The sequence below is a fragment of the Plasmodium falciparum genome, assembly GCF_000002765.6.
Source record: "Plasmodium falciparum 3D7 genome assembly, chromosome: 13".
NCBI classification, from domain to species: Eukaryota; Apicomplexa; class Aconoidasida; order Haemosporida; family Plasmodiidae; genus Plasmodium; species Plasmodium falciparum.
Genome location: NC_004331.3, coordinates 3,656 through 17,200, shown reverse-complemented (window position 1 = coordinate 17,200; position 13,545 = coordinate 3,656).

Below are 13,545 nucleotides of genomic sequence, written 5' to 3'. Positions count from 1 at the left end.
TAGTGAAAGTAAGACCTACATTAGTCGAAGTATGACCTCAGTTAGTTGAGTTAAGACCTTAGTTAGTTAAGTTAAGACCTATGTTAGCTAAGTTAAGACCTATGTTAGTTAAGATAGGACCTATGTTAGTTAAGATAGGACCTATGTTAGTCAAGTTAGGACCTATGTTAGTAAACGTAAGACCTAAGTTAGTAGAAGTAAGACCTAAGTTAGTGAAAGTAAGACCTATATCAGTGAAGGTAAGACGTTAGTTAGTTACCATAAGACCTATATGAATGAAAGTAAGACCTTAGTTAGTTAATGTAAGACCTATGTTAGTAAAGTTAGGACCTGAGTTAGTCAAGTTATGACCCATGTTAGTGAACGTAAGACATTAGTTAGTCGAAGTATGACCTATGTTAGTGAAAGTAAGACTTAGGTTAGTGAAAGTAAGACTTAGGTTAGTGAAAGTAAGACTTAGGTTAGTGAAAGTAAGACTTAAGTTAGTAATAGTAGGACGAGAGATAGTGAAGTTAAGACCCATATTAGTCGAAATATGACCTTAGTTACTCAATTTAAGACCTAAGTTAGTAAAAGTAATACCTATGTTAGTGAAGTTAGGACCTATATCAGTGAAGGTAAGACCTTAGTTAGTTACCATAAGACTTATATGAGTGAAAGTGAGACCTACATTACTAATGTTAGGACATATGTTAGTCAAGTTAAGACCTATGCTAGTCAAGTTAAGACCTATATCAGTGAATGTAAGACCTAAGTTAGTCAAGTTAAGACCTTAGTTAGTTAAGTTAAGACCTACATTACTAATGTTAGGACCTATGTTAGTGATGTTAAGACCTATGTTAGTAAAAGTAAGACCTTAGTTCGTTAAAGTAAGAACTTAGTTAGTCAAGTTAAGACCTATGTTAGTCCAAGTATGACCTTAGTTAGTAAAAGTAAGACCTTAGTTAGTTAATCTAGGACCTTAGTTAGTTACGTTAAGACCTTAGTTAGTTACGTTAAGACCTTAGTTAGTTACGTTAAGACCTTAGTTAGTCATGTTAAGACCTTAGTTAGTCATGTTAAGACCTTAGTTACTGAATTTAAGACCTATGTTAGTCGAAGTATGACCTAAGTTACTAATCGTAGAACCAGAGTTAGTAATGTTAAGACCTAAGTTAGTAAAGGTAAGACCTATATCAGTGAAGATAAGACCCAAGTTAGTTAAGTTAAGACCTATGTTAGTGAAGTTAAGACCTATATTAGTGAAATTAAGGTCTAAGTTAGATGACTTAAGACCTTAGTTAGTTACGTTAAGACCTATGTTATCTAAGTTAAGACCTAAGTTAGTGCACGTAGAACACATATTAGTCAAGTTAAGACCTGAATTAATGAAAGTAAGAGCTAAGTTAGTCAACCTAAGACCTATGTTAGTCCAAGTATGACCTTAGTTAGTCAGGTTAAGACCTATGTTAGTTACGTTAAGACCTTAGTTACTGACGTTAACACCTATGTTAGTCGAAGTATGACCTTAGTTTCTCAATTTAAGACCTAAGTTAGTAGAAGTAAGACCTAAGTTAGTTAAGTTAAGACCTAAGTTAATGACGTTAAGAAGTATGTTAGTGAAAGTAAGACTTATATTAGCCCAAGTATGACCTTAGTCATGTTAAGACCTTAGTTAGTTAACTTAAGACCTATGTTAGTAAAAGTATGACCTGAGTTAGTCAACGTAAGACCTGTATTAGTTAACGTAAGACCCATGTTAGTGAAAGTAAGACCTAAGTTAGTAAAAGTAAGATCTTAGTTAGTAAAAGTAAGACCTAAGTTAGTCAAGTTAAGACCTTAGTTAGTAAAAGTAAGACCTAAGTTAGTCAACCTAAGACCTGTGTTAGTCAAGTTAAGACCTATGTTAGTCAAGTTAAGACCTACGTTAGTAAAAGTAAGACCTTAGTTATTGAAGTTCAGACCTAGATTAGTTAAGTTAAGACCTGAGTTAGTTAATGTAAGACCTACGTTAGTCGAAGTATGACCTTAGTTACTCAATTTAAGACCTAAGTTAGTAAAAGTAAGACCTTAGTTAGTTAAGTTAAGACCTGAGTTAGTTAAGTTAAGACCTTAGTTACTGAAGTTAAGACCTCTGTTAGTAAATGTAAGACATAAGTTAGTAAAAGTAAGACCTAGGTTAGTAAACTTATGACGTATATTAGTTAAGTTAGGACCTAAGTTAGTAATCATAAGACCTATATCAGTGAAGAAAAGACCTTAGTTAGTTACCATAAGACCTATATGAGTGAAAGTAAGACCTATGTTAGTGAAGTTAGGACCTATAATGGTTAAGTTAAGACCTATGTTAGTCAAGTTAAGACGTATATCAGTGAACGTAAGACCTTAGTTAGTGAAAGTAAGACCTATGTTAGTCAAGTTAAGACCTATGTTAGTGATGTTAAGACCTTAGTTAGTTAAGTTAAGACCTAAGTTAGTGAAAGTAAGACCTACATTACTAATGTTAGGACCTATGTTAGTTTATTAAGACCTACATTAGTACCTTTATATCCTTAATTAGTAAGCTTAGGACCTAGTTTAATTAACTTAAGACCTACTTTTGTGATAAAAGGACCTATATTAGTTATAGTAAGACCTATATTACTTTATTAAGAACTATATTGTACCTTTATGACTTAAATTAGTAAGCTTAGTACATAGCTTAGTTAATTTAAGACCTATACTTGAACTTTTATGACCTAAATTATTAAACTTAGAACCTAGTTTAGTTAACATAAGACCTATGTTTGTGATACTAGGACCTATATTAGTTACCATATGACCTACGTTAGTGATACTAGGACCTACATTAGTTACCATAAGACCTAAATTAGTTACCTTAAGACCTAAGTTAGTAACCATAAGACCTAAGTTAGTAACCATAAGACCTAAGTTACTAATCATAAGATCTAAGTTAGTTACCATAAGACCTATATGAGTGAAAGTAAGACCTACATTACTAATGTTAGGACCTATGTTAGTTAAGTTAAGACCTTAGTTACTCAATTTAAGACCTAAGTTAGTAAAAGTAAGACCTAAGTTAGTTGAAGTTAAGACCTAAGTTAGTAAAAGTAAGACCTTAGTTAGTTACCATAAGACCTATATGAATGAAAGTAAGACCCAAGTTAGTACCTTAATGACTTAGCTTAGTAATTTTATGACCTATATTAGTTAAGTTAGGACCTAAGTTAGTTGACATAAGACCTTAGTGATTTACCATAAGACGTATATGAGTCAAGTTAAGACCTACATTACTGATGTTAGGATCTATGTTACTCAAGTTAAGACCTACACTAATAATGTTAGGACCTATGTTAGTCAAGTTAAGACCTATATCAGTGAATGTAAGACCTTAGTTAGTTACCATAAAAGCTATATGAGTGAAAGTAAGACCTACATTACTAATGTTAGCACCTATGTTAGTCAAGTTAAGACCTATGTTAGTCATGTTAAGACATTAGTTAGTCAAGTTAAGACCTATGTTAGTTAAGTTAAGACCTTAGTTAGTAAAAGTAAGAGCTAAGTTAGTCAACCTAAGACCTATGTTAGTCATGTTAAGACCTTAGTTAGTTAAGTTAAGACCTAAGTTAGTCAACGTAAGACCTGTATTAGTTAAGGTAAGACCTGAATTAATGAAAGTAAGACCTATGTTAGTAAAGGTAAGACCTATATTAGTGAAAGTAAGGTCTGAGTTAGTTAAGTTAAGACCTACGTTAGTGTAGTTAGGACCTACATCACTTACCTTAAGACCTAAGATAGTAACCTTAAGACGAAAGCTAGTAATGTTAGGAGCTATATTTGTTAAGTTAAGACCAAACATAGTACCTTAATGACTTATGTTAGTGACCTTAAGACCTAAGATAGTAACCTTAAGACGAAAGCTAGTAATGTTAGGAGCTATATTTGTTAAGTTAAGACCTAAGTTAGTTAAGTTAAGACCTAAGTTAGTAAACGTAAGACCTAAGTTAGAAGAAGTATGACCTAAGTTAGTGAAAGTAAGACCTATGTTAGTAAAAGTAAGACCTATGTTAGTAAAAGTAAGACCTGTGTTAGTAAAAGTATGACCTGAGTTAGTCAACGTAAGACCTAAGTTACTGAAGTTAAGACCTTAGTTATTGAAATTAAGACCTAAGTTAGTAAAAGTAAGACCTAAGTTACTGAAGTTAAGACCTACATTACTAATGTTAGGACATATGTTAGTTGAAGTTAAGACCTATGTTAGTCAAGTTAAGACCTATGTTAGTCGAAGTATGACCTTTCTTACTTAATGTAAGACCTTAGTTAGTTGAAGTGTGACCTTAGTTAGTTAACTTAAGACCTAAGTTAGTAATAGTAGGACCAGAGTTAGTTAACATAAGACCTATGTTAGTAAAAGTAAGACCTAAGTTAGTAAAAGTAAGACCTAAGTTAGTGAAAGTAAGACCTATGTTAGTCAACTTAAGACCTAAGTTAGATGACTTAAGACCTATGTTAGTAATGTTAGGACCTATATTTGTTAAGTTAAGACCAAACTTAGTACCTTAATGACTTATGTTAGTGACCTTAAGACCTAACTTAGTAATCATAAGACCTATATCTGTGAAAGTAAGACCTAAGTTAGTTAAGTTAAGACCTGAATTAATGAAAGTAAGACCTGTGTTAGTGAACGTAAGACCTAACTTAGTAACCATAAGACCTAAGTTAGTAATCATAAGACCTAAGTCACTAATCATAAGATCTAAGTTAGTAATCATAAGACCTATATCAGTGAAAGTAAGACCTAAGTTAATAAACATATGACCTGAGTTAGTGAAAGTAGGACCTATGTTAGTTAATGTAAGACCTACATTAGTCGAAGTATGATCTCAGTTAGTTGAGTTAAGACCTATGTTAGTCGAAGCATGACCTTAGTTAGTTAAGACCTAAGTTAGTGAAAGTAAGACCTACATTACTAATGTTAGCACCTATGTTAGTTAATGTAAGACCTATGTTAGTCAAGTTATGACCCATGTTAGTGAAAGTAAGACCTTAGTTAGTCACGTTTAGACTTATGTTAGTAGAAGTATGACCTATGTTAGTGAAAGTAAGACCCTAGTTAGTTAAGATCCATATTAGTTAACTAAAGACCTGATTAATGTTGAGACGGCATTAGTACAATTAAGACCTAAGTTACTAGTCATGTTAGTAATGATGTTTGTAGTCATGTAATTAGTCATATTAGTGATCATGTTAGTGATGATGTTAGTAGTAAGTTAGTAGTATTAAGTTAGTAGTAAGTTAGTATTAATGAAGCAGTAGTCAGATAGTAGTAACGAAGTAGTTGTAGAAGTAGTAATGATGTCGTTGTAAAAGTAGTAGTAAGGTAGTACTAAGGTAGTAGTGATGAAGTAGTAATGTCATTGTAGAATTAATACTGATGTCGTAGTTGAAGTAGTACTAATGTCATTGTAGAAATAGTACTGATGTCATAGTAATGTAGAAGTAAGTTAGTAGTAGTAAGATAGTAGTAGTGAAGTAATTGTCATGTAGTAGTAAGTTAGTACTAATGAAGAAGAACTCATGTCGTTGTAGAAGTAGTAAGTTAATAATACTAAGTTAGTAGTAGTAATGTAGTAGTAAGGTAGTAATACTGATGTCGTAGTAGTAGTACTAATGAAGTAGTAAGTTAATAGTAATGAAGAACTGATGTGGTTGTAGTACTAGTACTGATGTCGTCGTAGAAGTAGTAATGTAGTAGTCAGATAGTAATGAAGTCCAAGTAATGTATCAGTAAGTGAGTAGTAAGTTAGTAATGAAGTAGAAGTGATGTATCAGTAAGTTAGTAGTAGTAAGTTAGTAGTAATGAAGTAGTACTAGGGTAGTAGTAAGTTAGTAGTAGTAAGGTAGTAGTAAAGAAGTAGTAGTCATGTAGAATTAACGATGTCGTTGTAGAAGTAATAAGTTAGTAGTAAGTTAGTAGTAGTAAGGTAGTAGTAGTAAGATGTAGTAAGTTAGTAGTACTAAGGTAGTAGTAATGAAGTAGTAAGGTAGTAGTCATGTAATAGTAAGGTAGTAATACTGATGTCGTTGTAGAAGTAATAAGTTAGTAGTAATGAAGTAGTAGTAATAAAGTAGTACTAAGGTAGTAGTAATGAAGTAGTAATGAAGTAGAAGTAACGTAGTAGTAAGTTAGTAGTACTAAGTTAGCAGTAAGTTAGTAGTACTAAGATAGTAGTAAGTTAGTACTAATGATGTAATAAGCTAGTAGTAATGAAGAAGAACTGATGTCGTAGTAAGATAGTAGTAATGCTGTTGTTATAGAACTAGTACTGATGTCGTAGTAAGTTAGTAATAAGTTAGTAATGAAGTAGAAGTAATGTATCAGTAAGTTAGTAGTAAGTTAGTATTAATGAAGTAGTAATGTCATTGTAGAAGTAGTATTGATGTTGTAGTAATGTAGTAGTAGTCACATAGTAGTAACGAAGTAGTTGTAGAAGTAGTAATGATGTTGTTATAGAACTAGTATTGATGTCGTAGTAATGTATCAGTAAGTTAGTAATGAAGTCGAAGTAATGTATCAGTAAATGAGTAGTAAGTTAGTAATGAAGTAGAAGTAATGTATCAGTAAGTTAGTAGTAGTAAGATAGTAGTAATGATGTCGTTGAAGAAGTAGTAATGATGTCGTAGTAATGTAGCAGTAAGTTAGTAGTAATGTAGTAGTGAGGTAGTAGTAGTGAAGTAGTAGTCATGTAGTAGTAAGTTAGTACTAATGATGTAATAATCTAGTAGTAATGAAGAAGAACTGATGTCGCTGTAGAAGTAGTAATGATGTCGTAGTAGTAATGAAGTAGTAGTAAGTTAGTAGTAATGAAGTAGAAGTAACGTAGTAGTAAGTTAGTAGTAGTGAAGTAATAGTCATGTAGTAGTAAGTTAGTACTAATGAAGAAGAACTGATGTTGTAGTTGAAGTAGTACTAATGTCATTGTAGAAGTAGTTCTGATGTCGTAGTAATGTAGCAGTAAGTTAGTAGTAAGTTAGTAATGAAGTCGAAGTAACGTAGTAGTAAGTTAGTAGTACTAAGATAGTAGTAAGTTAGTAGTATTAAGTTAGTAGTAAGTTAGTAGTCACATAGTAGTAAAGAAGTAGTTGTACAAGTAGTAATGATGTGGTTCTACAAGTAGTAATGATGTGGTTCTACAAGTAGTAATGAAGTAGTAATGAAGTAGTAATGAAGTAGTAATGAAGTAGTAATGAAGTAGTAATGAAGTAGAAGTAACGTAGTAGTAAGTTAGTAATACTAAGTTAGTAGTAGTAAGATAGTAGTAATGATGTCGTTGTAGAAGTAGTAATGATGTCGTAGTAAGGTAGGAGTAGTAAGGTAGCAGTAAGTTAGTAGTAGTAAGATAGTAGTAAGTTAGTAGTCATGTAGAACTAATGATGTCGTTGTAGAAGTAATAAGTTAGTAGTAATGAAGTAGTAGTAAGATAGTAGTAATGAAGTAGAAGTAACGTAGTAGTAAGTTAGTAGTAATGATGTCGTTGAAGAAGTAGTAATGATGTCCTAGTAATGTAGCAGTAAGTTAATAGTAGTAAGTTAGTAGTAAGTGTGTGCATCTATGATGATGTAACCTGCATATAGGTGCATAAATGTGTGCAATAAAGGTAAATTTGCATGCAATAAGAAGGATTTTATAGTATAGAAGAGGACATGCAAATGTTGCATGATAAAAAAGACGATTAAAAACACAGCATGCAAAATTAATAACATCACACACACAAAGTGCATCACATATAATAAAGAATAAAGTACTAACATCGCACGTACCACATTAACACGAATAGTTATGATAGTAGCAAAGTAGTAGAAGTAGTAGTAAGTTAGTAGTAATAAAGTAGTACTAAGGTAGTAGTAATATACCACTAAGATAGTAGTAATGAAGTCATACTGAGATAGTAGTAATGTGGCACTAACTTAGTAGTAATGAAGTAGTATTAAGGTAGTAGTAATGTAGTAGTAAGTTAGTAGTAATAATGGAAGGCACCTCTAAAACAACATCGCACAAAGAGGTTCTACCAATATTGGAAGAAACAAACATCACGTGCACACATAATGGCACACGTAAGTCACGAATGTATTGACAAAATAGATTTAGTAAGTGTTAAATAATGCTTCAACAAATATTTGTGTGTGTATAAAGATGAATGGTCAGACGTAACCCGACATCATATGACCTTCATGCAACTTGTGTGCAACTGTAATGGTATGATGTGCGTAAAGGTGCATGAATGTGTGCAATAAAGGTAAATTTGCATGCAAAAATAGGCATTTTATAGTATATAAGAGGACATAAAAATGGTACATGATAAAAATAATGATTAAAAACAAAGCATGCAAAAATTATTACATCACATAAACAAAGGGTACCACAAACAATGAAGAACGAAGTACTAACATCGCACATACCAAATTAACACATATAGTTATGATAGTAGTAAATGTCTACAAATGGCAGAAATGATGTCGTTTTTGACACATAAAATGACCCAACATATCCCATATTAAGTGTCATATACAAAGGCACAGGTACTTACTATATGGACAAATATTAGTACTATGTGTGCACCCACATTTACTACCTCTAATGTGCATGCAATTTTGGGTACTAATTTTTGGGTACAAAGGGGACCAAAATATGGGTATATAAAACATAGGTGAGTTGCACCACATACATAGTACTACTTCCATGACACATAAAATTGCCTATAGTTTTTGATCGAACTATAAAAATGGACTATATTATACCACCACTAAATTTTATGTACCAATTTTTGGCCTAGTTGTACCATATATATGACCAAAACTTGGATATATAACACTATAAATATTCGCACCACATGAACAACACCATATTAGTTGCACACATTTTTACCTATAGTTTTTGTTTGGTACATAAAAATGTGCAATATTGTGGGTACATAAAATTTTTGGCCTAGTGGAATCATGTAACCCCACTGGTTATATCCCCCCTTCGGGGGGAAGCCAATAAAACAACCATAAATTTCCACACATGTAAATTTCGGGCCCCAAAAATAGGAATTGCCACAAGGTTGGAAAACCACTTAAAAGTATTAGGAAAAGTAAAAAAGGGGAAAAAATATATGGTAAAAACACCAGGCGAGGGGTTTCAGCACCTTCTCAAAAAGGGCCCAAAAAACAAAATTTTCAAAAACAGTGGCGGGAACCCCCTGCACCGCGATGCAGCGGCATTCTGAGTCGAATGAACTAGTCGCTACGGGAATTTTTATTTTTGTTCCAAAAAAATTGGAAAAAATGTCCAAAAAGTGATATACCCCCCCCTATGAAAATTTGTGAAAAGTGGTGAATTTTTACTACGTGAAATGTGAAGTATGTGGGTTATAGTAGGGTATATTACCACATAGTTGGTGACCCACAATTTTGATTGAGATGTTAACATCGTGTGTGCAACATCATAATCATCAAATGCTTTGAAGTGCATGTGAATTGTGCACCAAAAGTGCTAGGGGAAAATTGGGTACAATGAAAAAATGGTGATTAAACACCACGCGTGTGATGTAGACACCATATGGTACCACGTAGTATGTATAGATGATCACGGACTATATGATAGACACATCCATGTTGGCGTACCTAGTGGCAGTTATATTGTATAATTTGGGTCTAAAACCCGAATTTCCGGTTTCGTTTCACCTATAAATTGGATGTCGTTTTTTGACTAATAGAACGGTCCCAAGGGACCGCAAATAGTGGAAACACAAATTGTGGACCATAAACTATATATATATGTTACCACAACAGTGATAAATGTATATGTAAAGGAACAATTGCCCCATGTTTTCCCTGCCCAAAAACGCCCAAAAAATTGAAATTTTCAAAACATAAGCGTAGCAACCCCCGGCACCAAAATGCAGCGTTATTGCGAGTAAAATGGGGTAGTTCCTACGTAATGTCCAAAAAATGGACCAAAAATTTTGACAAAAATTGGAAAAAATTGATATACCCCCCCCTATGAAAATTGTCAAAAAGTGGTGATTTTTTAGTACGACAAATGTGGCATATATGGTGTATAGTAGGGTATATTACCACATAGTTCGTGACCCAAAATTGATATTTTGATGTTAAAAATGTGTGTGCAAAATTATAGTAATTGAATGCTTTGAAGTGCATGTCAATTGTGCAAGCAAAGTGCTAGGGGAAAATGGACTATGAAGGAAAAATAAAGTGCACACAAAATATAGACAAAGTTGCACACATATAGTACCATTTTGTATGTATAGTTGATCATGGACTATGTGATGGAAGACTTGAAATAGGTGTACCATATTTTGATGACGTTGTAGAAAATGGGTCTAAAACCCGAATTTCCAGTTAAATTTCCCCCTATAAAAGAAGTACCATTTTGACCAAGAAATATTAGTTGTGGGTGATAGTAATGAGTTGTACGATAAAATATGGATCGAAAATTTTGTAATGACATGTTCGGAAGTGATGTAAGTAATTTTGTGTGCAAATAGTAAAGACGTCTTTTGGTCGAAAATGAAGGCCAAAATTTGGGTGACCAAAAAATATTAATTATAGGAATATCAAGCACCTAAATGCAGCAGTATTAGCTTTTGAATGAAGTAGTTGTGACAATTAGTTGAAAAAATGGACCAAAATTTTGAGGAAAAATTGGCCGAAAGAGCAATACCCCCCCCTATGAAAATTGTGGAAAATGGGGGAATTTTTGGTACGACAAATGTGGGATAAGTGGGTAACAATACACCATTTTTCCACATAGTTGGTGACCCAAAATTCATATTTTGATGTTAAAAATGTGTGTGCAAAGTTATACTAACCAAATGCTTAAAAGTGCATGTCAATTGTGCAAGGAAAGTGCTAGGGGAAAATGGACTATGAAGGAAAATTGAAGTGCACACAAAATATAAACGTAGTGGAAAGTATGTGCTACCATTTTGTATGTATAGTAAGTCATGCACTATATGATGGAATAGTAATGAAGTGTGTACCAAATTTTGATGACGTTGTAGAAAATGGGTCTATAACCCGAATTTCCAGTTCAATTTCCCCCTTTAAAAGAAGTACCATTTTGACCAAGAAATATTAGTTGTGGGTGAGAGTAATGAGTTGTACGATAAAATATAGAGCCCAAATTTTGTAATGACATGTTCGAATGTTGTCTATACAATTTTGTGTGCAAATAGTAAAGTCCTCTTTTGGTCGAAAATGAAGGCCAAAATTTGGGTGACCAAAAAATCATAATAATAGGAATATGAAGCACCTAAATGCAGCAGTATTAGCTTTTGATTGAAGTAGTCGTGGCAATTAGTTGAAAAAATGGTCCAAAATTTTGATAGAAAATTGGCCCAAAGAGCAATACCCCCCCCTATGAAAATTGTGGAAAATGGGGGAATTTTTGGTACGATAAATGTGGGATAAGTGGGTAACAATACACCATTTTTCCACATAGTTGGTGACCCAAAATTCATATTTTGATGTTAAAAATGTGTGTGCAAAGTTATAGTAATTAGATGCATGAAAGTGCATGTCAATTGTGCAAGGAAAGTGCAAGGGGAAAATTAGTCCAAAATGAAAACAATGTCATTTCAATGAATAAACTGATGATGATTATGTGTTGTATGAGTTAGTATGTTAGTAATAGTAGTGTCAAAGTAAGTACAAAATGCACTACCATGCACCATAATGGAATGATTAGGTAAAAATGAGTGTGTTTTGGGGGTAATTAGGGAATGGAAATTTTGATGAAAAATGAAAAATGAGATAGAGCTATTTGGAGTTGTTAGTATGAATGTCCATGTTTCGTAATTGAGGTTGGACGTGTTCATTAGTTGGTAAGTGACCATAGATGAGAAAAAAATGAGGTTGTTTTAGTAAAAATGTGTGCAAAGGAGACATGAAATAGAATATGGAATAGTAATTTTGGACAAAATTATAATGAGTTCATAAAAAAGAGGAAGATGTTGTTAGGAAGTAGTAATTATTGGCAGTTAGTAAGTTCATCATTGTTAAATGCAAGAAGGTGCATGTCATAAATTGTAAGAAAAGAATTTAATGCTGCACTTTGCACACATCTTCCTCAGTTTGTTTGATATTCGAAACCATTTAGTCCAACCAAGGAGAGAATAAAAACATAACGAAGTTACCTCAATGAAGTCATATGATAGTAAAAATGACCATGTAAGTAAAAAAATGCACCTCCATGCATATAAAAGAACACATAATGCACACAAAAGGATAAAAGTAAATCATAATGTAGATAAAGAACACATCCACAACGTCAACACATCATATATATATCATGCACACAACATAGTATAACAAAAACGACATCATCTACAACATCATCTATGCATGAGGGTGCAGGTAGGTCAAAATTTCGATTTTGAAAAATTTTCATAAAAATTAAAAAAAACCATTTCATCATTAAAAGCACATCAAGGAGACATGAATGTGATAGTTAGAAGTCCGAAAAAAAAAAAAAAAAATTTTTCAAAAAATTGGTCATCTAAGTACGACTTTTGACACAACTAAGTTAACTAACAACATCAACACAATTACAAACACATCCAACAACTACAAAACTAGTGGTACTACCCCTTCACACACACACATATACAACGACATACCACTATATTTACCCCCCCCCTTAAGCTAAAGAAACAGCCCGAGAACCTTGAACCTTAGTGCAACACCACTGTTGAGGTGGAACACAAGGTGCGAAAACACTGTAATATGTTGAAGCTAAACGCGGAAGTGGTAATTAAATAGAGGAAGTAGTAGTATTAGAAGTGTGTGTAGTAGTAAGAAACATCATGTTATAGTAAAGCTAAACCCGGAGTCGTAGATATATGGGCATTGTAGTAGTAAGAAAAACCAAGTTATAGTAAAGCTAAGCCCGGAGTCGTAGATATATGGACATTTTATAGTAATAAAAGATGTTGTAGTAAGGTAAAAGCAGTAATAATGAACACAAATTGGACATTATTGTGCATGATGGTGCATGAAATGACAAATAGTAGTAGAAATTGGAGGCGAAGTGAGTAGTAGTTCAGTGACGTGAAGTTAGTAGATGAAGTTAGAGGTACCATAGTGATGAGTAAAGTCATAATAGTACTAGTAAATGAGTTATGTTAGTGATTATTGTGCATGTAAGTGCAACGTAGGACATAAAAATAGTAGTAATTGGGTAAGATGAAGGTAATAGTTGACCCAAGAAGTACAATAATGATGATATAAGAGAGGATAGTAGTAGTAAATGAGTTATGTTGGTGATTATTGTGCATGTAAGTGCAACGTATGTGATAGATTTAGTAGTAATTAGGTAAGATGAAGATAGTAATTGAGCCAAGAAGTACAATAATGATGACATAAGTGAGGATAGTAGTCGTAAATGACTTATGTTGGTGATTATTGTGCATCTAAGTGCAAGGTAGGACATAAAATTGGTAGTAGTTGGGTAAGTTGATGATAGTAATTGACCCAAGAAGTACAATAATGATGATATAAGTG